Genomic DNA, 23,760 nt, shown 5'->3' with positions numbered 1-23,760 from the left:
GGCTGTGATGGGTGAGGGACTGGCACAGACTGAAGAGAGAAAACTGAGTCAGCATGTGTAAGATGTATGTTGAGAAATTTCTCTACCAAGAAGATCAAAGAAATGGGGCAGTCACTGGAGGAGAATTTTATATCCATAAAGGATTTCTTTCTTTCTTTCTTTTTAAGATGCAAGCTATTAGAGTAAATTTGCATGTTTCTGAGGAAGATCCAGTAGAAAAAGAAAAATCAATGATGCAGTAGTGGATGAATAATTGCAAGCAAAGTTCTTGCAAAGGTAAAAGGATATAGGGTCCATGAGCAAGTGGAAATGTTGGCCTTAGACACAGTCTATCCAATGTACCAGGTGAGTGTATGTGGGAGAAACAGGAAGTGGAGGATGCGAATGCAGAGTCTACGGGTACAGATGCAGGAAGGCTGGAAGATCTGGCAATGGGAGCATATGGATATACTCTTCTGATTACTTTTATTTTCTCAGGTAAATAAAAAGCAAAGTCATTAGAAGAGAATAAAGAGGGGATAAAAGTCATGAGAATTTTGAGGAGAGAAAAGAAGATATAAAAGAGTTGTCTCTCAAAGTAAGAGGAGGTATTAAGATTTGCCAGGTAGACAAGGGTCCAGTATGAGATTCATGGTCATGAATTTTTAAATAAGACAGTTAACATGGTTGTATATTTTTCTCAGCCACATTCAGCTTCCAGAGAGTAGATGGAGAATTGGTGGTTTACCTGGTTAAAGGGTTTTGCCAGGCAAATAACAAAGGGTGAGTAGAAAGGGTATGCAAAGGAGTGATTCTAATGGTGCCGATGGAACCAGATGGTAATAAGGGAACTGAGGACCTGACAGGAGTGAAGGCTAGTAAAGAGATGGTAGATTCAATAGGCTGGAGTTCCCAGGGGGTTGAATAATTGTTGGAGGTGGGGTTTAGAAGGTATCTTCTAGAAGGAAAGAAGGATTCGCCAATGAGTAGGATACTGTTAATGGGATTTGGGGTGATGGGAAGTACAGTGACTAGTAATGACAAAGTCTAAGGTATACCCAGTGGAGTGAGTGGCTAAGAGAGGACAAGATTATTCACAGTAAGGAAGAGGATTAATAGAAAGAACAGGATATTGGGGAGAGCATTACCTGGCATATCAAGTGACAAGGGTAGTGGACCAGGTGTAAAGGTCTTCAAGAAATGACTGGAGAGGGTTCACAGATGATTATAACAAGGAGGAAACGTGGGTGGCACAGACTGAGGCAGGTGCTTCAAAAGACCTGCAGCTTCTCAGGAGGAGGCAAGATCAAGGGCCTGGAGCAGCCCTGAGGAATGAGAAATCCTTATATACCCCGACTCCAGGCCCGGTGGGCACAGGAGAATAAAACAGCCAGTGGAAGCCGTGTCCTCCAAAGACAGCCCAGTTTTAGTTGGAGCAAACAGGTAAAGAGGCCATTCAGCATTACTGATGAGAGAATGCGGTTTCCCTAGGGCACTACCAAGGGTTTAGGGGAACAGGGAGAAGGGAGAGGCTGAGTCTGATTAAAGGGTACAAAAGCCACATGGAGATGAGTATCCGCAGGATGGCGATGGATTCCTGACACAGAGGAGTCTGGTGGTCAACTAGGGAGAAATGGTCTCTCAGGCAGACTGGGGTGGGAAAAGGGGACAGTCAGGAGGAGGGAGAGTGGGGAGTGCCTGGATCACAAAGGCACTACACTCTCGCACAATGAACATATGCATAATATATTTCTTAGGGCAATGGCTCCAAGATAATGAGCTTTTTCTTGATGAACACGGTAGAGGTGGCTCCACACACAGGCAGTGCCTGTCTACCTGGGTTGGTATGCACCCTGTGTGCAAGGCAGGGAGAATGAGGAACACTCAGATTAGTCCTCGAAGCTCTTCTAGATTAGTAGTTTGGGTGATGTTTTTGAGTAGGAGGAAGCTAATGACACTACTTTAAAAAGGGATGTGGATATTGTCTGTGATTTCAGTGATTCACACTCTCCTTGACCCAGCTGCCATGGGAACTGGCTCTGGGTAGACTTAAAATGGTTCAAACTGCACACCAGGAAGAGCAAAACAAATTCTCCTCCACGACACAGGTCTGAAGTTAAGTCAGGTCTTCAAGGACGTCGTGGTTGGAGTGGGAGGTGGTGCCCGTGGGGCCTGGGAGCGTCTCACGGATGATGAACAGCTAGAGGCAAGAGTCAGCAGGCCTGGGTTTACTCCTGCCTCTTTGCTGGGGGAAGTCATTTACCCAAGTTTAGCTCCCCTCCACGTAAACGTGGGAGATAATGATATCTGCGTTTGAGAGTAGTCAGGAAGAGCAAAGTCTGCTGAGCTTAGTACTAAATCAGCGTGAGTTTTCTCCTTCACCCTCTTTCCCAGAAGGGGAAATCTGGGACATACAGACCTGAGTAAGAGGACAAGAAAACATCAGCATTCCCGATCAGGAAGGACACTAATTAGACACGAGTGTTTCTGAACGGGCTGTAGACTGAAGCACATCTCAAAAAGCCTTTTAAGATAAGGATCTCTGTGTCAGGGTTTCCAAGGAGACAGATTTTACAAAAGCTACTATTAGACATACTCCCTCTACAAAAACAAGATAATATCATGCTCCTGTTCTCGGGGAGCTCCTTCTACCTTCTGACAAGTGATGGAAATGTGAGGAAGAGGCCTAAGAGCTGGATATGAAGGCAGCATCCCCCACACCCAATTTGTGGAAAGAATGAATGAAGGCTGTGCCCTTCCTTCAGGCAGAGATGAGGGAAGACAAGGGAGAAGAACATGTAAAGGGGACACACCGCGCCCAAAGACCGTACACAGAGGCACCTGGGGGCCAGGTCGCTGGGCCTTGGGAGGCAGCAGCACTAGAGAACAGGAAACGAGGCAAGAGCCCAGATGGGTTTGTAAACCTTCTGACCGACCCGAAGGCCAAAGGCCAAGCAAGCAGAATCACGCCTAAAAGATGGCCTCCTGAGCACTCTCAGGATTCCAGAACCTACTGTCCTGTGCCAGCCAGTCTGCACGAAAGCTGCATTCTGAGAGCAGATGTCTGTGAGCCCTGACACTGAATGCGGAAAACAGAATCCACTTTAGTTCTTTTTCCTTTGTGGGTATTTGCTATTTCCTTCTCATCACCAGCTCCCCCAGCCTGGGGTGCTGTTCTCCAGTGAGTGTTCTATGAAATATCAGCACCACAAAATAGTCCATGCAGGGAGGGTACCTTACCAGGTACTGTAGGCTAACCCTGCAAACAATCTCCCATCCCAGAGATACACGGGGCATGTTGGCATATTAAAGGCCCGTGGTGCTTAGCTACGATGAGACCTGATGAACACAGTGTTTCTAAAACATATGTGACTAAAACACTCCCTTCCCATCCATATATGAAATATCCCCCTGGAAATGGTGCTATCCTGGGAATCCTCAAAGATGGGGCTCAGATGTTTTCACTGCCCAGTCACCCACTAAACAGACTAAGCTAAAAGACCCAGGCTCTGTGAAAGTGAGGAGACTGCATTCTTTCATTCCACAAATAAACACAGAGAATGCAAAGATTTTTAAAAGATGTTGGCATCATGAAAGAGGTACAGACAAGATGTTGTAGGATGTCAAAAGACGGGAAGGATGGTAATTTTGGTGAACCTAGAATATTAGAAGGAGGCATCGTGAAGACCATCTCAATTTTCAGGTTCCTCTCTGATTGTCACATGTGTGTCTTGGACAATTAACCAACACTTGGAGATCATTTTAGACCACTCTGTGAGTATACCTTATTTTAGACTTGGATCCCTCAAACTAACATTTGTTTACATAAGCATAGACTGAGAAACATTACATGAATTACAAAACTGGGCAAAAATGTCAAGGGAAGTAGGCAAATATATCTCAATGTGTCGTTATCCTACCTCCTGTGTTGAAATCACCATGACCCTGCTAAAATGCACATTCCCAGGTCCACTCAGACTTTTTTGGATCAGAACTTCTAGGGAGGTCCCCCAGGAATCTGCATTTTAAACAAGCTTCCCCACCTAAATCCTGATGCATGCTTATGTCTGAAAACTACTGAACCTGGAATTCCCAAAGCTATTAAGAGTTCAGAAAGGGCTTTTGGGAAAGACATGACTTAAGGAAACCAAGAGTGGAAATTGATTGCACTGAGCTTGGGGTGACTATCAAAAGAGGAATCCCAAGAAAAGGAATTCAGTTACAAAATGTGTCAGTTACAAGCCAGAACATTAACACTGTTCTGGAAGCTGCCATGACAGTCATCAAGATCTTTCCAGTCCTGTTGGCAGGGACGCTCCCAGGTGGAAGTAAGCTGCCTCCACTAGTCACAACTTGACAAGCAGAGCTGTTCACAACATACGTTTTTCAAGAACTCTCATCTCACCAAGCACCCTTCTGAAAGTCATGTGGCTTTTCACATAAACTGTGCCACTGAAGAGCTACCCCTTGGAGCATTACCTCCTGCACGTGTCAGCTCACAGACCACCCAGGATGGCACCTGTATCCTCACAGTGTGTGACAGGCCAAGTTGCACAACCAGTGTATGGCAGGGTGAGACCCAGGCAAGGTCTGAAAGACCCAAAGGCCAGGCTTTTTCCTTTGCCAAGCATGCTTCCCAGGAAGAATGTGCACTGGCGGTAACACAAGGGCTGGTCCCCTTGGACGTTACATCTCCCACTGTCAATAAATAAACTGGTGGGAGCCACAGTAACACCATCCCGGCACTGCCATCGGTCAGGCCCAAGCAGACAGATACACACTTTCTCTCTTTGCTTATCTTTAGCTGAAACAATAAACCTCTAAATACCTTCCAATCCTGAAATACCCGGCACGTATGAAATAATTATGCAATACAACAAGTTCCTTGATTGCCTGAAGCTGGTCCTGAGTCTATTGGTGAAGAAAGCAAAAATTCATTTTTGTGAGTTTTGCGGTCTAACATTTTCTGTCTCTATTCCATTCCACTTCCCCTTCCACCACTCTCCCCTCCCATCCCACCTTCTGCCAGAAAGCGCTTCATACCACCTAATGACAACCTATTGAGCATTTTGTACTCCCGTGTTCTCTTCCAAGGGTATTAGGCATTGACTCTTATACTCATGATGAAACAAGGGCTTTGCCCCTTGGAGGTGGGTTGGAGGCAGGGGCAGGGAGGTGGGTCCTGCTCCCAAGGCCAACTAGAGAATGCCAGTAAAACTCAGATGTTCAGATGTGCCCACAGGGGACACAGCCTAATTAGCTATGTTTTTGTACTCAGAAGCTTCTTAGAACCCAGAGAAGCAGCACTTAGCAGAAGTGAGCCTGCACAGAGATGCAGGATCATAGAGACCTATAACTCCAAGGAAATCCTTTCATTGACACATTCAAGAAATATCTATTACAAGAGGCAGGGAGGCACATGTGTGGAGAAAAGAGGCTCTGGAGTCCAAGAGATGAGCATTCAAACCATGGCTCTCCTCATTACCATTGTGTGACCTTAAGCACAGTAACTTCTCAAAGCCTCAGTTTCCTCATGGGTTTACTAAAGGTGCCTACCTCATAAGACCCTTCTAAGAACACAGTGAGATGACTCACAGTAATAACTTGTTATCACAGTGTGTAACATGCAAGATGGCAATAAACAGTGACTCCAATTTGTATTAAATGTATTGGTTGCCATCTCTGTGCCCAATAATGTACTGAGGCTGAGGAAATAAAACACAGTGCTGCCTTCAAGAAGCCCTCAGTGGGGGAGATGGTCATGTAAACAAATAATCACAACTTTATAGGTTCAGTAATGGAAGTAGAGAAATTAGTGCTGTGGAGATCCAGAGGGAATGACTAACCTCCTTGGGAAAGTCACGGAAAGCTCCACAGAAGAGGTGACAGTTGAACCTATAAAGGAAGAATAAGAATGGAACAGATGAAGAAAGGGATCCGCATGTGTAAAGGCCAAGAAGGGTTCATGAGTATGGTGTGTTTGGGAATGACCAGCAGAAACGTGGGATGAGATGAAACAGGAGACAAAGACCAGAGCTTGAGAGCCAAGTGCTTTGTTGGCCAAGCTCAGGATTTTTTATTTCTTCCCTGTCTCTCCAACCACACTGTCAGCAATATGAAGAGAAGGGCTTTGGTCTCATGTACTGATGTGTCCCCAATGCCCAAAGGAGGGATCCAATGGTTAAGCTCTCAAGAACCATTTTGTTAGGTCATTGAATTAACTTTACCTTGTAGGTGACAGGTGAACCTATCACCTAGTAGGTCCACTCAGGCCATGGGGTGACAGTTGGTTGACAGAAAGAAGGGTAAGTGACACAGTGAGTACTAGGACACCATGTAGTAGTGAGGGCTTTCAGGGAGGTGTGGCAGAGGTATGGCAGTGGGCATGGAGAGGAGGGAACGGATTTCACAAACAGTTCGGAAGTTGAACTGCCTCAACTCAATAAATAACTGAATATACTCTGTGGGCACAGGCTGGAGTAAGACATGTTGCCATTCAGAACAGGCCTGGGTGGCTCAGGTGAGTGTGCAAAAAATAATTAGCCAATTCTATACGTTATGTGTGTTTGTATCTGAGGTCCCTGTGGGGTGCATAAATAGAGAGGTCCAGTTGGCAATGCGACACAGGGGTCTGGGCTTTGGTATAGAGAGTGAGGGCCTCCACACAGAAACCATCACAAGGGGTGAGTTCCCCAAGGGATAGAATTGAAGGGAAGACCAAATCCTCTTCAAGTCACTATCATACTCCTTGAACATCAAGAATGTGAAAATCACTGTACTAGAAACATTTATATGTACAAGGAAGAATCCTGACCTTAAATGGGCTTGTAATCTAGCAAGGGAGTTGAGAGGTAAACATATGGAAAATGAAAACAGCATATAAAATTGAAAGAATATCTTGATTCAGACCTAGAAGGGATTTTCCAGGACCTGGAAGAAAGCCTACCCAGTGAATTACTCAGATACAAACCCGGAGGAAAGGAAGAACACAACCCCTGCAAATAATCCATTACTACCTCTCACCAAGAGACAAGCCTGGACCCTCTGCTGCAGCAAATAACTCGCTGACCCAGATGTTGCAGCATAATTAACTTCTAGCCATACTAAATGGCAAAATGTCACCAACACTTGGAAAACAAAACACTTGGTGAGAAAAACCTTCATAAAAAGCCTCCTTTTGTTTTCTTGCATTGTACTTAAATGCTACTGCACATGTGAAGAACAGGCATGAGACATACTGAGTGGGAGTATGACACAGTCGTTCATAGTAAGGGAGAGAAGCATCCATAGTCTTCCAATGTGCAAAGGGCTGTTACACAGAAGAGGGGCTGGACATATGTCCTAAGGTGCCAATGGATGGAAGCTCTCGGGAGTCAAATGTTTATAAAACATTTTGAAGATGTCTAATAGTCAAAGCTATTCAGAAAGGAGTGGACCCCTTGGGGGATAACAAAATGTCCTTCGTCACTGGAACTGTCCAAGCTAGGTCTGAACAACCTCTTAGCAGGGATGCTATGGAGCAGATTCGAATATGAAACAGAACATCCTAATTTCTGAGTGGATCTTAAAAGACCATCCCACCACACTAATGACTATTTTTGTCTATTTTACTTTGGGCTAATTTAAAACTTCTTCTTTTTAAGAACTAAACACCTTTCACAACTGCTATCTCATGTATCCACCCAGCAGATAAAAAAAAGTCAAGGCACAAAAATAAGTCAATAACTGTGTCTTAAGTATAGTGGAATCACACCTTCTGTGGGGGTAAGATTCTAATAGGTTAGCTCAGAAGCCAAATACCACATGCGCTCAAGGGCTGCCTTTGAAACTCCCTTAAGTCAATTGTAAAGTATAGTCTCTTTGGTCTCATGTATACAATCCTGCACAAGATAAATGCATACAGTAAGATCAAGTGTTTAATAAAAAATATACCTGAAAAATATACACTTGGAGAATTTTAAATTATATAAAAGAGAAAAAATACGGGTGCACAGCTAAGTTTTTGCAAACCAAGTGCACACATGCTACCACTCTACCGTACACCCAGAATGTTGAACTCTGTAGCTTTGTATTAAGATAGATGAGCTGTCCTAGGCTAGGTGGTCTGGCAGAAACTAAGTAATGACAAAATAGCTCCCATTTACTGGGCCCTTAGTGCCTGCCAAGCTCTGTGTTAAGCACTTCATTGAAGCCTCTCAATCACCTGTGTATGGGGTAGACACTGCTACTATCCCCACTTTATAGATGACACATCTGAGGTTGAAAGGGAGCAGCCACTAGGTGGCAGAACTGAAGCCAGAGGTCTGAACTGAAACACACGGGTGTTTAGGGGTGATTCTCAAATTAGGTGCACGTCAGAATGACCCAGGGAGAAAACCTGTTAAGAACTGTGTTTCCAAAGAAAGGGCTCTTTTTGTGCATGGCACATGTAGAGCAGCTTGCCCATTCCTCATGCAGGACTGACATCAAGGGACTGGAGAAGCATAATTTGTTGGTACTTGGGCAGCTGGTGATCATTGGTCCGAGCACCCCCATTGCCCCCCAAAAAAGTGGCATTTCCTCGATCCACTCAGACCACCTGACTCAGAATCCTGGCTCCCTCCTTCTGATGTGGATGGCCCACAGATCACACTTTGAGAAACCCTGCTGTAGACCGTAACACCTGCTTAACGTACTTTCTACTAAACACACGTCAGCACTATCTGCCCAGGGCCATTAAGGTTATTAATAAATGCTGGAGGATGATCACTGATAGCTACGGCCACATCCGACTACCACTCATCTTTGAAGCCACATGTCCATCCATAAGCACCCCAGTCACCTGGGGTCTATTTTAATATTTCAGGGCAGAGTAAAGCCCCTGAAACTGTGAGACCTTTTCCTGCATGAAATCTTTTTCAGAATTAACCCAAATAAAGTTTTTACTTAAAAAATACCTCAAAGACTGATTACATACAAGTTCTGATTTAGCTGTAACACACCAGAAAGGCATCTAGTCATGGATCTGCATTTCTGAATGGAATCATTCCGTTCCTTTTGATTGAACAGGCGCATGATCTAGTGCCAGATGGTGACATTTGTACGAGTCAAGCCAGATTAAGTCAAGAGCTTTAGTGAAGCATGACGCAGATAAATAAAAGGACAGATTATTGACACACACACACACACACACACACATTCATGCACATACACTTGCACACATACACACATGGCTATGGTTCAATTCTTCAAACTGTGGCAGCAGATTCCCCACTGGCCTATTTCTGTTCCCTGATCTCGGCAGACCCCAACCTCTCACAGTGGGATATACTTCTGCATTCAGCCAGCTGTCATGTCCACAGTCCAGGCAGACCCAGGCCTCAATCAGGCAGGCCCAGGACTAAATCCCTCAGGCCCTCTCCCACCCCCTCTGCCTGCACTGGAAGCTGGGCTGGGCCCATCTAATCACAGCATGAGCAGCCTGATGCTTCAGCTCAGGGAAAGGCACCATCATCTACCCAGTTTTCCAGACCAAGCACCTGGGCATCCATCATCCATCACTGCTTTCCCTCACCCTCCACATCAAGCCCATCACCAACTCCTGTCAATTCCACCTCAAGTCTGTCTGCCTCTTTCCCGCCCGCCACCGCCAGGGTGGTCCTAGCTTCCTGTGCCAGCCACCAGGATCAGTGCACAGTGTCCCCACTGCTCTCCTGCCTCGAGGTGTCCCCCCTCCTGTGGACAGCTCTCTCCCCAGCACCTGACAGGGGAGATGCCTGGATGGGAGGAGTGTGATACACACACTAAAACATCAACCCATGAACAATAAGACCTAATGAAAACATTCATAACCTCTTGCCCTTTCTCCATTCTCCATTCTCTATCCCACATGCCTCAAACTTTTAGGGGTCCCCCTTGCTATTACAGTCAAGTGCTTACAAAGGTTGGCCACCATCACCTCTCCACATATGTCATCTGCTACTTCCTTCAGTCCCCTGCACTCCAACCAAACTGAAGTTCTCTTAGTAGAGATCTCATCTTACTGATTGTTATCAATCAGTTCTCAGCCCAGAGGCTGTACAGACGACCCAACTGATGGCTAATGTCTCCAGGGAGGATCCCATTTTGTATTTCTCTACACAGCCAGATACTTAGGAGATTATGAATATTTTAGGCAAATTCCAATTATCCCATGGTGATGATCTGATTGTGACATATAGATCACCTATGTCTCCTCCACTCTGACCTGCCTGCTCTTAGGCAACTGCCCTCTTGTTTTAAAATTACAGCCAATTCAACCATATAAACCATGTGCCAAGCATATTTTCCAATTGATTCTTCATCTACTCATTCAGTATCACCTTACTGAGCATCTTCTCTGTGCCCGGCACTGCACAATACCCCAAAATTATAGGGCACAAACAACAAAGCAGGGACAGTCCCTCCCCTCACAGAGCATACATCCTCTAGGAAAACAGGCTTTAAACAACAAATCATATAATTAATTATTTGGTGATGATTTTGTAAAGTACTATGAAAAACCAAGCACAAAGAGAGTATATAACTAGCTCGTCTGGAGGGGAAAATACTTCTTTGGGAAACTGATGTGTGAGCTGATACCTGAAGCATTAGCAGGAGTCCAGGGTGAGGACAGGCAGGGAGAAGGCATTCCAGGCAGAAGAAACTGAAGACAGGCAGGCAGAAGCATTCTAAGAACAGAGTTTGCAAAGCTCCATGTGGAAGGAGGATGAATGTGAAGAGGCCAGTGTGGCTGTAGCACAGAGGATACGAGAGCACCAAAACCCAAATCTAGGAAAGCAGGTAGGGCCAGAACCTTCAGGCCCTGTAAGCCAGGGCAGCTCAAATGTATTATGGACTGATACTGTTATAAAATACAATGAAAATGGATTACTAAAAAATTAAAATTAAGAGACACACAAAATATAAGCCCAACTTTATTACTATTAGATTTAATAGTCTTAAAATTATTCTGCCAGTTACTATAGCAGTTTCCAACTGCTTCCTCTTAATTTGTGTGCTTTCTGATGGCTTGCTAATAACAAACAGGCACCTGTCCACAGAACACACTTTGAGTAGCATGGTGTATGGGAAGCCATCAAAGGGTTTTAAGCATGGGTTTGGTAAATTGAGATTGTGTTTTTTGAAAACATTCTGGATATTGTGTGGGGCATGGTTTTGGGTGGGAGCAGCAACTAGGTTTGCAGGGTGTCTTGGTGGGAGATGATGCATCTTAGAGGGGATGATGTTTAATGTTTGCAACAACCTATGAAGTAGTCATCAACATTATTATTAACGGTGATTTAAGGTCATCACCAGAAGTAGAATTCACATCCCCAAAAGCTAGTAAATCTGGACTCTCCAAAGCCTTATTTAAATATAGTCTTTAGGGCCACCCTATTGGTAACCTGATAGCAAGATCTTTTTTGCTGCCATCCACAGCCAAACTGGCCTTTACTAAAACCCCACAATGACCCACCAGCCTGACCCAGCCTTCCAGCAAAGACAGCTGCTATTCTTCATGCAAATACCTTGCAACTAATGAAACCCCAGAGGTGGCAAGAGAATCTGCTTATAATGAGCTGTTCTTCTTGCCATTTTCTTATGTATCTTAAACTGATGAGTTTCCAAAGGGTCCTGATGACTTTTATGAGATAACTGGGTTTATGCAGCTGAGGAAGAGAAGGCTTCAGGGAGGGCCAGGAGGCAGCTCGGCTCAGGAGCAGGAGCAGAGGCCTCTGCCTTTAGAGACAGGAGGTACCTGTGACCTGCCTCCATCACGCATGTGCTGTAGACCCAATGCCCACTGCACAGCCTCTCTATGCTTCAGTTTCCTCATCTACAAAATGGAGACAATAATCTCTGCTCTGGCTCACTTGGAGGGCTGATACAAAGACAGTGCAGTGTCATTCCAGCAAACATTTCTGTGATACAAGCAATGCACCAGGCATGGAGCTGGACACTAAGTATAAATTTAAAAAGGCAATGCCACACAGTGAATGCAATACAGACACAAACACACACACACACACACGGGAAGAGGCAATGTCCATTCTGAGGGCAGGGGGCAGTGGGTCAGGGAAGGGTCCTGGATGAGATAGTCACTGACCTTTTAAGGCAGACAAAGGAATTCACTAAACAGACAAGGCTAAGAACACCATCCTGAGAAGGATCAGCATGATACACCTGGAAAGCATGGTAGCTCACTACTGAGAAAATGTATGCAGATAAGGGAAGGCGGATAGGGCAGGGACAGGGGAGTCACACAGGGCCTTGTGCACCAGAGAAGCAATGGCATGAATCACACACAGCACATCTGAGGACCTGGGCTGGCTCTGGAAGTGCATTTAGGCGTGGGTCATTGTTGCCGTTGCTGTTGTAGTGGAGAGCAAAAGAGTGGTGTGCCCACGTGACACTCCTTCATGATACCTCCAGAAACAACAGGGAGTCTCTGAAGGCACTGGAAGTCCTCTGTTATACTGGTGGGGACAAAGCTAGGGCCATTTGACTTGCTACTGTGATATCACTGGTACTGACAGATCCAGGAAACTCGGATTCTCTGCACATTCATGAGAGGGCACAAGACAATGGGTATTGGTCCCAGGTGAAAAAGAACAGCTTTTCTCCACCTCCTGAGAGAGTAGAGAATAAACCCTCTCCCCCACCTCCTCTAAAGTTTAAAAAACTTTAAAATGAAACCAGAAAGCCCCAAGGCCTTATCGTAGCACAAAAGCAGTAAATAAATGCTATCTAGGCAGATGATAAATATCATTTATCTCCACTATTCATCAGACAGCACTGGCTTAGGGAAATCCACACAGAGCGGGTGACTGTGAGAGTATATGTGTGTGTGCACGAGTATGTGTGCATGTATGTGCACACGTAGGTGCACAGGTGAGCGAGGGGAAGGGGAAGGTGCACAGGTGAGACCCCTGCCAGGAGGACTCATCTACCTCCAAGAAGCACCACCCTAGGGAGGGGTCAGGACCATGCAATCAACTCCATGCTCCCGACACGGCCTACCCTGCTGGTGAAAGTCTCTCAGGAGACAATGGCTGTCCCAGAAAGTCAAATGCACATCCTTAAATCTGACCTGGAAAAAACTCAAAGAAACATCTTTCCTTTCTTCTTAAGAGTTTATCAAAAGCAGCCAGACTAAATAGCTGAAAACCTGAACTTTTCCCCATTGCCAACCTATTCTCAGAAGAGCTATGAAACCCCAGGGTGTTGTGGAAATCACCCACCTGAACAGCTAGAGGTCCCAGAGATTGGCAAGAGCATGAACCCAGGGTGGCTGACGTCACCTTGCGAAGCTGTTAAGAGTATTAACGAGTTCATGAGACTCAAGGCCACTTAGATGGAAGACACCAGGATAAACAGACCAGATTTATTTCTATGCCAGGGGTGCCCTGTCCCACCTTCTTCCCTTTTCTCACTTTGAGAGGAGACACAGGCAGAGTGAGCATGGGCTTTGTAGATGTACAGACCTCAGTTTGAATACAGCCAGACCATACTCAAAATTCTTAACCTTGAGTGTACACCAGAACTTCCTGAAGAGCTTATTAAAACAGAGATTCCTAGACTTTATCCCCAGAGTGTCTGATTCAGTGAGGCTCGTGGGGGAAAAAGAGGTCACTGCTCCCAGCCAACCATACTCCAGCAGAGCTCTGCTCCCTGACTTCGCATGGCCACATTCTACTTCTGGAAGCAGAGGCAAGTGTCCTTGCCGCATCCTGACAGTGCCTCTGTGAGGACAGGCAGAGGCCAGTTCTTCAGGGGGACAGTCTACCAAGGAGATGGGTGCAGCAGGTTACACGCTGCCCATCCTACCGGCCTGCTCAGGCAAGTGGGACCATTTCCAAGGAGCCAACCAGACAGATTCAATGATACCAGGCTCCTCTACTGAGTTTCCAGGGACAGCAGGTGAATGCACAAGGACCCCAAAGGTATAGGCCAAATGTATCCGAATCCAAATTTGCTCTCTGCTTCCCATCACCCAGGGGACCTTGAGCAAGTTCCCAAGCCTCTTAGAATCTTAGTGTCCTCATCTATCAATGGAATAATAAGACCTACTGCTCAGAATTACATCAAATCCTAGCACAAGGTCCAGCACATCATAGGCATTCCAAACTGTGGGGTGAAGCAGAATCTGTGTAAATCCAGCATTAATATCAGCCCTTGTCTGTTAATCTGCTTCTTCAAAACAAGGAAGCCTGACAATGATTCTCACCACTACATCTTCTGTGTACTTCCCTTCTTATCCCTGAGAGAGTGCTGGGCCCCTCCCTGCCTGTGGTATGGCCTGGGAATAGCTGGTGTGCAGAGGGACGTGGGCAACGGCATCCCCCTGGTGAGTTATCAGTTAACAAGCTGTACACATGCCCAGAACACCCTGTGCCAGCCAAGGGAATTCAAAACTTTGGGGTCTCTGAGGAATCATCATTTTTTTAAAAAAAACAGCCAGGCCAGTGTCCTCAAGTGTCTCAATTTGGAGCCTAGTTCACACACAGAAGCTCCAGGAAAACCCAGTGGGCAAGGTAGACAACTTTCTGAAACTTTATTTTGGATAAGCTTGCAGCCTTCTGTGGTTTTTTTCACTCAAGCCAAAGAACATCTTTCTTCATACCCTCCAAGATGCCTTCAAGAGGCTCAGCTCCTTCCAGGAGCAGCTCTTGCTCTCCAAAGGCCAGCTAGACCTGTCAGGCACCCTCTCAGAGCCTCAGTCTACTCAGCTGTGAATTGGAAACAATAGGATCGGCCTCTTAGAGCAACTGTGAGAATTAAAGGAGGTAACATGGGCCATTTGCCCAGCACTGGGGTGGTCCTCAGCTGCTTCGTCCATCTCACTCCACGGGCCGGACCTCAATGGATCATTGCACATGGCAGGCTGTCAGTAAAGATTTATCAAATGGGAAAAGATACTTTCACAGTCCTGATTTTTCAACATTTCATACAGTATGTGGTTCCCAGGTCCCCAGAGATGCTATGAGCATTTTTTCCCACCAAAGAGAAGCTTTGATAAACTGCTTTCCTATATTCTAAATGGGAGGAAGACAGGGCCCAGGCTGGTGAGGGGCAGCACCAACCCCCCACTCAGGGCTTCCCTCTCCTGCCTGTTTCTTCCTTCTCTCCCTGTATTAAATTCCACCTGTGCACCAGCACAGGTGGCATGGCTGGAAAAGTGCCCTAAAGGTAAAGGATAAACACTTGTGCTCGGGGCTGGGGCAAGTCTCTGCTCTGGACAAGATAACTGCCTCTTAGCAGTTGGGAGACCTCAGACTGTTCCCAAACCTCTGCACATAGGGATGATGAGATACATACTTGGGACTTGAATCTGGATCCAACTTAAAATCTCATGGTTTTCTCACTACAATGAGCTAAAATTTTAAAAAGCAAAACAAACAGACAAAAATAAACAGAAACACTGCTCTTAAGGAAGGATTTTCTATCTGTTCTGCCATTCACCCCCAGGGAAATGCCTGGGACAAACATCATCAGATTTCCACCCTACAGTATATGCTACAGTAGCTGAGGTGGACCCCATTTGTCTAGAGAAAGAGAATGCTGTCAACAGAGGCCACCGATCACCCCAACAAGCTCCTCCACCCTCCAAGGAGAGGATGAGTCCATTTATTCCACATGCTCACCTCTCAACAACTTCCATTGCACACATCTGTCAGTGTCACCACATAACATACAACACAAATGCATGGTCTGTCCTTTCCTTCACCCAGCCTGGATAGGCACTCAGAAATTCTTTGTCCCACCTAAACATCAGGTTCTTCCCAAAGAAGAGTCATCAGACCCTGAGGACTGTGCCTAGCCAGTCTCTAGAAGCTGCTACGTGGATCTTCCTATTTCCAGGTCACTGATAAAGGTCATCTGGACAGAGAGACTTCAGTGGTTAGGACTTTGGCTTCCAGGCCAGCCAGAAGGAGGAAGTCTGTGAAAGTCAGAGTCAAGGTCAGGGAGGCAGGCAATGAGGGGAACAGCAGGAACTAAAGGCAATCCAACCAAAAGTAAATGAACAAACCAGTCAGCAGTGTGGAGGCTGAGATGCCTGGCTCCATCTCTCATTAGCTATAGGGCCCTGAAAAAGATATGCAAATTTTCTGGGCCTTGGTTTTCCCGTTCACAAAATGGGGGTATAAATTAATTATCTCTACTTCAGGACCTCTGTAAGCATTATGGGGCCATGTGTGTGTAAAACATCTGGCACAGAGAAGGTCTCAAACAACATGAGCACCCTCCCCTCAAATTTCATCCACCCCTGTTCTTTGTTTCATGAGCTCCTGAGGACAGACCTCCCTGGGCTTTTTCTCTGGAAAGATCCCATCTTCCCCACCCCTGAGGACCGAGAAAAGACAGAAGGTTCCCATCACTGCTCTGTCAGTTCACTGTTGGCCTCTTGGATTGGAAGCCAGGAATTAAGCCAACTTTGATTTTTACATTGAACCTGTCCATATGTGTCTGCTCATGCGACAGCTAAAGAACATGAATCCAAAAAGCAAGGCAGACATTTTGGTGGCCTAAAGCATTCACTGTTTTGAAATCATTTATTCTCTCAGCATCAGTCCAATATCACTGTTTTGTAGATGTTTCTTCATGCCACCAGATTTAAATTATTATCCTTAAGTAAGAAAAAAAAACTGATGGAGTAAATTATCTTGAGCCTTCCATTCTTAACAACAAAATATTCACAAAGACTGTGTGCTGACCCTGAGAAAGGTGGCTCATGCCTGTGGCTGCTCTAGGATTTTAAGATGTGATATCTAGTGGTTAGTAAGAAAACACATGCCAGAGACCAAGTAGAACTTCCTCTGCTTTGCTCATACTGATGGGAGTATTTTTTAATTTTTTAAATTCTAAATTGGGCCATATATAGAAGATAAAAAATTATGTGTTAGGATAATTTTTGACATTCATTTGTAATTTTTGACATTCATTTGTATTTTTCTGTAGTTCCCACCTCCACCTCACACCCAGTTCCAAGCAACCAGGTAGCTAAGTCTGGTCCCCTCTCATTTTTGGTAAAATCCTAAACTCACTGAAAAACGGATGCTGCTAAGTGAACAGGTCGAGGAAGATGGCACAGAGTGCTAAATGACTTTGGAGGTCTGGAGGAGGGAAGGGAGACCATCCCCCAGGTGGTAAGAGATCCAGATGGGGCTGGGGTCCCAGGAGCAGAATGGCCCACACCCTGTTATGGGGCAGTGACCGGGGTGGGAGTGGTAGGACCACACAGGGGTGACTGCAGAAGGCCCGCAGCATCAGCACCCCTGGCACACAGGTTCCCAGAATGGCCAAAGAGTCCCTGTGTACTGAACATGGTGGAGAATTGGCAAAGGCCCCAACCAGACCTGCAGGGAACCAGGCTGGGACAAGGCAGCAACAAGGTTCCCAGTGTGGACCAGGGATGCTCTTACTCCTAGGACCCGGGGATGGGGGCAGGGGTGGAGCTCCAGTAAGGACTCTTTGAACTTCCCGTCAACCAACAGGGATGGAAACTGGGAATAAGTTTAAATTGATTTTAAGAAAGATTGTATGTCTTGTACACCTAAGTGTAAATTTTTACCTGAAGGCTCTTCTTGCCCCATAACCTTCAGTTCACCCTTTTCTTCCCGGATCTTTTAGTCCTTAGTAACAAATCATTTCATTCAAGACTCTGCAAACTATTATTCTCAGTTTTATCACCTTTGAGTTGAAATTAAAGAACTATGACATCAAATGTGATTCCTACTGCCTTCCCCAGCTTCGTCCCTTCAATCAGTCATAGTTTCAAGGATATCAGAATCACCTTGGAAGTTTTTTCAACATGCACTTATTCATCACCACCATCCAACACCCCTAGTAACCCAGGTCTCTGGGAGCAAAGCATGATACATCGTTTTTAACTTTTTGGAAATAATTTCAAGTTTTACAAAGAGCTGCAAAAATGCACAAGAAACACCCATGAACACTCTATCCAGATTGATCTACTGTTAACATTTTACCCCATTTGCTTTATTCTCTTTCCCTATCTTTCTCTTCCTCTCTCCCACCTCCATATGTATATTTTCATGTACAAGTAATGTGTATATAGGTATGGGTGTATGTAAAAATTTATTTTCTGAATCATTTTGGAGTCAGCTACATACATATGGCCTTTTGCCCCTAAATACTTAAGGGTATATTTCCTAAGAATAGGGACAACCACAATACAGTTGTTAATTTCATAAATTTATACTGACAGTATTTTAATCTACCATCCATATTCCAATTTTGTCAGTTGACCTTATAACATCTTTTATGGCTTTTTTCCCTTCCAGAACAGAATCCAGTCTAGGGTCAGGCATTGCATTTAATCGCTGGCCTCTTTAGCCTTCTTTAATCTGGGACATTTCTAACAGCCTTTCCTTAATTTTTATGACTGATATTTTTTAAGAATACAGCCCTCCCACAATTTTTTATATATATAAGAGAGTGTTCCTCATTTTGTGTGTGTCTGATGTTTCTGTGTGATTAGATTGAGGTTTTATATTCTCAGCCAGAACACTGCATAGACGACATTGTTTCCTTCTCAGGGTCTCACATTTGGAGGCACACAATGTTCATCTCTCATAAATCATTCTAATTTTGATCACCTGCTCAAAGGTGCTATCAGATTTTGCTTCAATAGCCCTACTGTTTTATTCCTCCTGTGGGGCAAATGGCAGTGTTCAAAATTTCCCACCTGGCTTTAGTCCATTTACATACCAATGAATGTTTCCAAGCCTCCAGTCAATCCGGGGCAAGGGGTGGAGAGAAAACAGCCATTTTCTCCTCCCCTCTGTTCCTGGTACATAACTGGTCTGGCGTTTGCCAGTCACCAAGGACCCACCAAGGGTGGGCAGGGAAGGAGAGTGCACACCACAGCCGGAGGAGATGGATGGATGGAAGCCTGGCTAGTGACTGTAAGAAATAAAAGCCTTTCTTCCAACCTGCCCTTTCTCTTGACTTACTTCTGTTTCATCAGATTCATAAGGGACATGCTCTGGGCTGGGACCACCCTTTCCCCAGGAGCTACACCGCCCTTACAGGATGTTTTAGGACCATACAAATATCTGTTCTTCATCAAAATCCTACTTACCCTCTAGATTTAGTTTCTATTAATGATTCTTGTCTGATCTGATCTTTACTATAATAGTTGCAAAATGTTTTAGATGTTCCCCAGATCATGAGGGTACCACTACACCCCAAACAATTGAGAAGCAAGAAATAAAGAACCCCCAAAACACTGACAGATGTTGAAGATTTAATGTGCAAACTATGGGGGTCATGAAAGATAACGCTGTTCATATTTATCAAAGAAAAACCGGAAGCCAACATTTACCAAGCCCTTTCTTTATTTACTTTATTTCAATGACTCCTCGTGACCTTTGAAATAGGTGTTTTTATTCTTTCATGGATTAACACACTAAGGCTCAGAGGGATTAGCTAATACCCCAGAGTCAAACAGCTACCAAATGACTGCACAGAGATTTGAAAGTGGGTCCATCTAACTCAAAAGCCCATACCTTTGACATTCTACTACTTTCACAGCTAGTTTCTAATTGCCCCCAAAGTGGATCCAGGTTGTTAGGTGTCTTATCACACACTGTGTCCAATGGGGTGGGTGATTTATGGAGAAAAAAACCCCATGCCATCCAGGACTTTGGTTGGGTGAGCCCATATAATGCTTAAGGAATGACTGATAAAGGCCACCTGTAATTATGCAAATAGGCTCACTGGATTCAGTGCCCACACTGATCCTATCTTTTTTCTATCTGTCCTAAAGTTGATGAGCCAGAGGGTTCCATGCCCCACATTCTCTGGGCCTATTAGGGAGCTAAAAAAACAACCAGGCACAGAGCACTAACGGAAGTTCTGCCTAGAAGCCTTTTCTGCTCATCTCCCTTCCTTTTCGAGTAAGCTTTTCCAAAACACCCAAACAGACGCTTTTTTATTCTTCCACTTTCACACACAATGTCCCCAATTGTTCTTTAATCCAAATACATTTCCCTTTGAAATCTGTGGTGGCTTTGCCAAAAGGCAAGGGCAGTAATCCAGTTTGTGCTGAAATTCATTCAGATATATAAAATTAAGAGTAGTAATGGATATTGTACACCTGAAACTAATATCACGTTATGTCTATTATACCTCAATAAAAAAAACTGTAAACAGTAGTAATGGGTTTAAGCAGTTGTTAACAAAACAGAAAAGCTGAAACACTCCAAGATTAGCAAGAAAGAAGTAAGAGAGAAGGGAATTCACCTCACCAGCACCTTCTGCTATTTCACTACCCTTTAGCCAAGACAACTGCACGACCACTAACAATGAGTGAGCAAGTCTAGGTAGGGCACAGTCAACCACCCTCAGCTGAAGAGACTTAGATGAAGTCAGCCCCATCCTTCAGCACTAACAGTGGTCACCTGATCCAAGCCTGATACAAGCCTGATCAGTCAGTGCCTCCAACTCCCCCCCAGACATAGTAATTCTTTCAGGGTTGGGCACATGATCCAATCCAGGCCAACAAGGCTCTATCATAGGACTTTATGCTGGAATAACAGGAAAAGAGAAGAATGTTCCTTCTCTGTGTCTAAGGACAATGTCGCTGGAAGTCACCACCCAGATGGAGTTTGCCTGAGAGCTGAGCCAACAAATAGAAAAGTAGAACCAAAAGATGGAAAGAGAGACAAAGACTAGCCCTGAAAACATACTTTGAGCTTTTGAATCCAGCTATGCCTAAAGCTAAGTCACTCTTTGGTATTTTCTGTTTTGTAAATCAATAGGTAAGGTTTTCACTGCACTCAATTGAGTCATGTACAACCAAAGGAATCCTGACTAACAAAGATAGATACATAACCAAATAACTGAAAAATGAGTCAGAATTGTATGGTACTGTCAGAAATTAAGAACACATGATGTTATGTGCGGTCACAGGAAAAAGACATCACTTCAAAAAATGGAGAAACCAGGGAGATGGTACTTGAGCTATAACGCGTATGTAGGAACATCTGGAAAACCTCCCCTGAGGAAAACGAAAGTGGTAAGAGGGAAGGGGGACAGTACCAAGTCAGAAGAACAACAGCAACAAAGCCATGCAGTATTTTAAAGGAAACTCCAGACAGCATTTTACCAAATAGGATCTTCAGTACCTATCTCTATCACATACACTCTTCTTTAAAATAACCAAAAGACCATTGTTACATCCAATAAAAAAAAAACAATTCCTCAATATCTAATGCCTAGTCTGCACTCAACTTTCCAGTTATACCCAGAGCATCTTCTTACATTTGTTTTGTTCAAATCAGGATCCACACTGGGCACCAGAGAGTTTGAACAGTCAGACTTACATTTTTGGAAGATCACTCTCAAAAATTTACAAGAGACAAACCTGTCAAAGCTAAATAAGTTAGGAGGCTATGGCCATGATCTTGATGAAAAGTATGGATGGGAAAGAGGATGAAAAGTAAAGATGGAGAAAGGGATTTGATGGATCTGAAATTATGTAAGAGAGAAAAGTTTCAGGGGGGAAACCAAGTTTCAGGGGGGGAACCACATTTCTAATGAAGGCAAAGGGTAGGGTGAGCAGGTGGCCCTTTGCAGAAGCAGAAGAGAGACAGAGAAGAACAAAATCAATTCAAGAAATTGTTTTTGAGAGCCTGCTACATGGCATGGACTCACTGTTCCTTACACTGCAATTCAGTTGAGAAAAGGACAAAATCCCTGTCTTCTTAGAGCTTGCATTCTAACTGATGGGCAAAGGAGAGGTATAAGCAACAAAATATAAGTTTAGCAAATAAATGAATTCAGAAGGCTATGAAGGAATTAAAATCTGTGATGTGACAGATAAGGTCTGGGGCCAGGGATGAGGCAACAACTTCTTGAGATAGACCAATCAGGGCAGGCCTCTCTGAGAAAAGAGCATTTGAGTAGAGACCCGAAAGATGACTTAGGGCTGGCCATGAGGATGAACAGGCAGAAGGGACTGCAAGAGCAAAGGCCCTGAGGTGCAAATGAGCTTGAAGTTAGCCTCAGTCCTCAGTGCAAAAACAGAATTAATTGGGCAAGAATTTCATGAGCTGAGATGCGTGTGAGTAACGAGCAGAGGGAGCTGGAGAGGCTGGAAGAGCCACATGAACACAATGCAAGGGTCTAACCCAAGTATAGGAAGGAGAAAGTGAAGGCTGGGTGGAAGTGCCCTGGACCTAGCTCAGAGAAGCTTAGTGAAGACCTCAGCCCCAAGTGATGCCTGTCAGCAAAGGAAAAGTCAGGCTGGCATGCCACCAGGACAGGCACACCGGATGTGGTGCTCACAGGGAGATCGAAGCAGCAGCAGGCACCTCCAGGGTTGCCAACCCCGCCACCTGGGCCTCACCAGACCTGGGGCCCAAGCTGTGGAGGTCTACTCCTAGACACAGCCCTCATGCACTAAGGGTAAGAATTCACATCAGGAATTTAAGTTTTGTTAAGTCTTAAAGTTTCTGAATGCTTCATCCCTACATTATCGCAAAGGCTCAGAAGGATGCCTTGTTCAACCTGTCTTGATGATGTCAGGGGCAGGACTGGGGGATGGGCACAATTTGGAGCCAGACCTGGGTTCAGACTCTTGCCCCCTTGCATGCTGACCCCAGGGCTATAGGAGGATAATCAACATCTCTAATCTCAGTTTCCCTACTAGAAAACGAAACTAATGACACCTCTCTTTCTGGAATGATAGAGGGATTGGATAACATATATAAATCATAGCACAATGAGGATACAGGAAATGGTACAGTGAAAAAAGAAATTTTTAAGTAAGGGCTCTACATTTCTTTATTCCTACCTTGCCTATTCCAAAAGAGAGCTAAGGCAGCTGGTGCACAAGAAATATTTGTTGATTGGATAAATGTAAAATGGAGACTAATGAGCTGGATCCCCATGGAGAGGCTCAAAGAGAAAATGAGGAAAAACTGCCTACAGTGAAATTTATTAGGTATTTTTAATATCAATAATTTGAATTCCAGCCTTTCACTGGGAGGGAAAAAACTGAGTCTAGTATTTAAATGCAGTTAGGATAATGGGTAACATTTCAAATCACATGCAGCTTTTCACTAATAGCACTGAACTGGACGGAGCCCTTTCCCCATCCTCCCTGCCTTCCCTGTCCTCAAAGACATGCTTATGAAAGGACTCTTCAATACTGGTCAGGGAGGCGGCAGGAGAGGTCACAGCTCTAGTTAGCACCCCCGATAATAAATTATTAGTTATTTTGACTTGGAGAGAACCTCTCCCCTGAGACCTGAAAGAGGGAGGGAGCTAAAGAACACAAGTCACTCAACCTGGCTGAACACATGTCATGATAGCTGCGCCAGCAGCAGTATATAGAGACCTCCTTAAAAATGTCTGCTAAATGTTCATCACAGTGTTGTTTATAGTTAAAACACTGGAAGCAACCTAAATGGTCACCATTGAAGACTGCATTACACCCATGCTTCTCATGCTTTAATGTGACATGAGTCACCTGCGGGTCCTGTTACATTGCAGATCCTGAGCGAGTATCTGTGGCAGCAGGTCTGGCTGGGGGCATGATTGTGCATTTCTAAAAAGATTCTGGATGAGGATAACACTGCTGGCCTGCAAACTTCACTGTGAGTTGCAAGGCCTTGGTTAAACTATAATCAATGTACATCGTTATAACGTACACCTGTTAAAAATGATGTGGTTCTCTCTATATTCATATGCAAAGGAGTTTAGGAAATACTATTAGGCAATAAAAGCAGCCTATCAAATTAAAAGGATTAA

General features: G+C 44.7%; 1 protein-coding gene and 1 non-coding gene across 2 annotated transcripts in view; one reads left to right on the top strand and one right to left on the bottom strand.

Annotated features, from left to right (window-relative positions):
* PDE1C (phosphodiesterase 1C) overlaps positions 1-23,760 on the bottom strand; it is a 462,113-nt gene that overhangs the window by 414,827 nt on the left and 23,526 nt on the right. The gene's annotated exons all lie outside the window — the stretch shown is intronic.
* LOC118966960 (U11 spliceosomal RNA) lies at positions 8,379-8,512 on the top strand. Its single transcript, XR_005053715.1, has one exon. It is a non-coding gene; the product is annotated as a U11 spliceosomal RNA (small nuclear RNA).

This window comes from Manis javanica, chromosome 6 (assembly GCF_040802235.1).
Source record: "Manis javanica isolate MJ-LG chromosome 6, MJ_LKY, whole genome shotgun sequence".
NCBI classification, from domain to species: Eukaryota; Metazoa; Chordata; class Mammalia; order Pholidota; family Manidae; genus Manis; species Manis javanica.
The sequence above is the reverse complement of the archived record's forward strand: the minus strand, read 5'-3'. Positions and strand labels throughout refer to the sequence as shown.